The sequence below is a fragment of the Giraffa tippelskirchi genome, chromosome X, assembly GCF_054371585.1.
Source record: "Giraffa tippelskirchi isolate mGirTip1 chromosome X, T2T-mGirTip1v1.2.pri, whole genome shotgun sequence".
NCBI lineage: Eukaryota > Metazoa > Chordata > Mammalia > Artiodactyla > Giraffidae > Giraffa > Giraffa tippelskirchi.
Genome location: NC_137289.1, coordinates 4,900,622 through 4,905,984, shown reverse-complemented (window position 1 = coordinate 4,905,984; position 5,363 = coordinate 4,900,622). Strand labels below are relative to the sequence as shown.

Here is a 5,363-nt window from a genome sequence, read left to right as displayed (position 1 = left end):
AAAGGACAACAAACTCAGAAGTCTTTTCCAGCAACTTTTGTTGTTCAGTCACTAAATCATGCCCGATCTTTGCGACCTCATAGACTGTAGCATGCCAGACTCCTCTGTCCTCCAATATCTCCCAAAATTTGATCTGACTCATGTCCATTGAGTCAGTGATGCTATCTAACCATCTCATCTTTTGCTGCCCCCTTCTCCTTTTGCCTTCAATCTTTTCCATCATCAGAATCTTTATCAATGAGTCAGCTCTTAGCATCAGGTGGCCAAAGGATAGGAGCTTCAGCTTCAGCATCACTCCTCCCAATGAATAATCAGGGTTGATTTCCTTTAGGATTGACTTATTTGATCTCCTTGCAGGCCAAGGGACTTTCAAGAATCTTCTCCAGCACCACAATTCAAAAGCATCAGCTCTTTGGCACTCAGCCTTCTTCATTATCCTGCTCTCACGTCCATACATGACTACTAGAAAACCCATAGCTTTGACAATATGCACCTTGGTTGGCAAAGTGATGCCTCTGCTTTTTAATATGCTGTCTAGGTTTGTCATAGCTTTGCTTCCAAGGAGCAAGCATCTTTTAGTTTCACGGCTGTAGTTACCATCCTCAGTGGTTTTGGAGCCCAAGAAATAAAAATATGTCACTGCTTCCACTTTTTCCCCTTCTATTTGTCACGATGTGATGGAACCAGAGGCCATGATCTTAGTTTTTTTAATGCTGAATTTTAAGCCAAGCAACTAGCAAACGCATGAAAATGGTAAGTGAAAAGACAATCTTTGCAAAGACTTCAAGAATCACTTCATCTGTCCCCCCTCATTTACCAACTAGGGAAACCAAGGCCTGGAGCATGGATTCAGCAAGCTAGTGGGCACAAGGGTCACAGAGCAGGGGGATGGATGGGGAAGAGTTTAGGTGCTGGATTCAGAGAGAACAAAGTCTGAACCACATCCATACCTCTCACTTCCTATATGACCCCACACAAGGCTTTTTTCTTGAGGGGCCTCAGTTTCCCCATCTGTCAAATGGGAATAATGGCATGGCCTCTCAGAGTTGTGAAGATTAGAACTTGTGTGACATAAAAGGCCTGATGCTTCAGAGGTGCTCGGGAAATTGAACTATCCTTCTTTGTTTTATAATATCTGTTCTTGAGCCTGCCAATCAGGCCACTTGACCAAGTGGTCTTTGTACTTGGAGCATCCAAATAGCTCAGCAGAACAGGGACCTCTGGAGAGGCAAATGGCCACTGGACATCCCATCCCGAGCATATTCCAAACAGGCCACGGGGTGGTGGGCACCAACCCTAAGAAGGCGAGGTGCAGAGAAAGATGAAAGAGCCACTTGTCTAAGAGTCAATATCCCTTTCAGAATCTAGGCATGCTCTGGGTCAACATCAGTCGAGCAAGGCAGAGCTGCAATCCACCGCTCTGTTTTCTTTTGAGTGACATGGAATGCTCTTTTTCTATGCAAAGAAAAACAGAACAACCCCTGCCATTGTTCTGACATCAATTCAAAGTGCCTTGGGTGGGAGCTGTCCCCTCCCTCTCCACCCCCCCACCCTCTGCCCCAAGATTGAATCCCTTCCAGTCCCCAGCATCTGGACAAGCTCCAGCTAGGTTTGCCAGGGAAAATGCAGGGAGTCCAGTTACATGGAATTTGCAGAGAAACAATAAATAATGCCGTAGTGTAAGTATGTCCCAAAGATGGCATGGACCATACTTACCCTACAAAACTATTCATTGTTTATCTGACATTTAAATTGAACTGGGCATCCTGTATTTTTCTTTGCTAAAACTGGAAACCCTGGATCCAGCCAAACCAGCCAGGAGTGAGACCAGCACCTGGCCACAAATCTGGGTCACTAGGCAAACCGCAGGAGGGTTTCAAGGCTGCCTGAGCTCCAGCCCCATGTGCCCAGCCCTCCAGAAGCAGCCGTCTTATGGATGCCACTGAACTAGGGGGATGGCCAAGCACGCTGATTCCTGTCTGTGGGTTCAGCACCCAGGAAGGGAGTTCTCCACACTCGGCTCTAAAAAAGACCCAAACTGGGCTTGGTGGTGGGGACTTCTGGAAATACTACCCCACTCTGGTGAGCCTCCCTCCCTTCCCCAGCCCCAGCCGCAGCCTGCAAGCTCAGCCCTGCCCAGTTTGGGAACCGAGGCTGGCCAGGCAAAGCAGAACTGCCACAGCTCGCTCAACACCTTTCCAGGGAGTGCCCATGAGGCCTTGGAGCACCACAGGGTGGTGAGTGAAGAAGATCCAGCCCCTGCCCTCCAGCAGCCCTCAGACTGCCATTTGCCGAGGCCCATTTCTATACCAGACATTTTGTAGGAGTCACTGCGTTCAGAGCTTGTCATCATCCTAGTGCTACAACGAACATCCCATCTTACAGGTGCAGGTGCATCTGTGCTCAGTTGCTCCAGGCACGTCCGACTCTGTGTGGCCCCATGGACTATAGCCCACCAAGCTCTTCTGTCCATGGGATTCTCCAGGCAAGGATACTGGAGCAGGTTGCTATGCATCTCCTCCAGGGGATCTGACGGACTCAGGGATGGAACCTGAGTATCTTAGATTTCTTGCATTGGCAGGTGGGTTCTTTACCAGTAGCACCACCTGGGCCCACAGGTGCAGATGAAGAGGCTCAAAAACAGAAGCTAGGAAGCGGGGATGTCAGGATGTCAACCCAGGTTTCTCAAATTCTAGGTGATGGGACATACCCAGGGAGTGGCACCAAGACATAAAGCGCAGGAGGTCCAGGGGAAGGAGGGGTCCTCGCTTCTGGTGGAAGGAGGAGGCTCCCACAACTGATTTGCTGAACTGGAGGATCCCTAAAGTGTGGCTGTGTGGACTCCATGAGTGTCCCTGCCTGGGAACAGTGGTGCTGGAAGAAGCAGACACTAGAACAAAAAGGAGAAGTATCACCATCACATTGTTCAGACTTGTGATGTGCCCCCAGAGTGGGCACTGTGGCTATTTGGCTTGAGGTCATCCCTTTAGGGAACAAGAGAATGGCAGCTTCCTCTCACTGCAAAATGCTCACAGCCCCTCAGACCCAGACACCCGTGATGACCCACAGCATCCCTCCAAGAGGCCAGCCCTCAGCCTCTGCAACAATTGCCAGGCCTCATTCATTCAATCTGGAGAAGGCAATGGCACCCCACTCCAGTACTCTTGCCTGGAAAATCCCATGGACGGAGGAGCCTGGTAGGCTGCAGTCCATGGGGTCGCTAAGAGTCAGACACGACTGAGCGACTTCACTTTCACTTTTCACTTTCATGCATTGGAGAAGGAAATGGCAACTCACTCCAGTGTGCTTGCCTGGAGAATCCCAGGGACGACGGAGCCTGGTGGTGGGCTGCCGTCTCTGGGGTCCCACAGAGTCGGACACAACTGAAGCGACTTAGCAGCAGCATTCATTCAATCAACCCGTGTTTCTTCAGCAACACACACTTGGGTCCACACACACCTACTAGGCGCTAGGTGTGAAGTGTGGGCAAAGTGATCCAGCCCGCCCTGCCCACAGGGAAAGGTCAGGGGTGTCCCCTCAAGAACCATCGGGTACCTCTCTTCCATTCTTTCAGGCTCCGGGTATGTGAGACAGGTAGGAGGCGACCCTCAGAAGCTGTCCCCCAGCACAGCAGACGGGGATCCCGGGAGGGACGGCAAGCCAGCTCCTGAGAGGCCACCTCCCCCTCCTGGTCGGGCCGCCCTGGGAGTCGCGTTCCCCGAGGACTCCGCTCGACCGGTAGTCCCGGCCGGGTTCCGGCAGCCCCTCCCCTGCCCACCCCCTCCTTCCCGCGGCGCTGCGGCGGAAAGCCCGGCCCTTCCAGGCCTCGCCGCCCCCACGCCCCGTGCCCTTGACCGCGGATCTCCTCGCCTCCCCTATTGGCCGGCGGGTCACGTGCCCAGGCCCAGCAGGCGACCGAGCGGCCGCCGAGCGGGGTTCTCCGAGTCCCAGGCGCGCTGCCGCCCCTTTCCTGCCTTTTGGGTCCCCAGCCTCGCTCCGCGGCCTGCTCGCTGCTCGCCACCCCCCCCTCCCCGCCACGTGCGCCCCTCGGCCTTCCTCCTGCTGCCCTCCAGCCCGCGGACTCACAGCCGATCACTGTCAACTCAGTTCCTCCACAGGCGATGGAGACCAGGCAGCTCTGAAATGTTAGCGGAGGTGGGTAGGAGACCCGGTGGGCCAAGTGTGTCTATGGACCACCTGCTGGGTGTTGGACACTTGCTGGGGGACAGAGATAGAGTAGGGCTGAAGACAGGTGAGAATCCTGCCCTTAGGGACCCGCCATTCTAGTGGATAAAACAGGCCCACGGGCCTCTCATTTCAGCCCTTTGTGTTGAGATGCTATCAGAGGGTCTTTTATCTCTGTGGGTGTTCTTTTGAGCTGTTCCCAGCCTGTGTTCTGAATTCTGCCGGGCACTTTATGGGGGGCTGGCTGGAGAGAGTGAGGGGCTAGAGTCAAAATGAATCAGTCCCAGCCCTCAAGAAGCTGTGAAAACCCAGTGAAGACTAAGAGGAGAAAACCCCTAATTATATTGGAAGCCAGTCCAAACGCAGTGTGAGTGGGCCTGGGCTTTCTGCGGAGAGTGAAGCAGAGTTGTTTACTGAGAACTCTGGGGAACTCCAACTCCATCACTAACACTAGTCATTTCAGGCTCTAGCATGAGCTACCAGCCAAAATTGTTGCCCTGTGCAAACCCCAGTGAGGGGTGAGTCATTGGGCTGCCAGGCTCAATATGTCTGGTTAAAAACAGGACACCCAGGTACATTTGAGATACAGATAAACAAACAGGGGAGGAGGGATCACTCTGGTATAAGTATATCCCCAATATTGTATAGAGTCAGATACGACTGAAGTGACTTAGCAGCAGCAGCAGCAATATTGTATGGGATGTACTTTTATAGTAAAAATAGTCATGGTTTACATGAAATTCAAATGTAAATGGGGGATCTCTTTTATTTTCTAAATCTTGGAACTTTGAGGAGGGGGGAATGTGGGAATGGCCCAAAGAGACGCTGTCTGGGAAGAGCAGGGGGTGAGGCAGTGACTAGAGTCCCCAGTCTGGAACTCCTCCTAGAAAGAAACTGTGTCAGGAGCAACTTGGAGTGAGTGGTGATTGGTATCCAGTAGTTCCCTGGACCCTGTTGTGATAAGCAGGGACAGCCCCAAGTGGGAGAAAGGGGAGAAAAGCATTAGGATGAGTCCCACCCGAGGAATAAAGGCCTGAAGGCTAGAGGCTTCCTGGAGACGATTTTTAGAAGGGACTCCAACCTCCTTGCCAGGCACTATGCCCAGAGAGCCTGAGAAGCTGTGGAATTCATCATCTCCCCCTGCAGGGCTTGGGGTCAAGTAGGGGAAGGGCTCCCAG

The 5,363-nt window shown here is 52.6% G+C and overlaps 1 long non-coding RNA gene across 1 annotated transcript; it reads right to left on the bottom strand.

Annotated features, from left to right (window-relative positions):
- Positions 1-691: 691 nt before the first annotated feature.
- Positions 692-3,778, bottom strand: LOC145536090 (uncharacterized). The gene is made up of 2 exons (XR_014075650.1): positions 3,556-3,778; positions 692-2,890 (listed from the first exon to the last, which is right to left on the bottom strand). It is a non-coding gene; the product is annotated as an uncharacterized LOC145536090 (long non-coding RNA).
- Between the last annotated feature and the right edge of the window lie 1,585 nt (positions 3,779-5,363).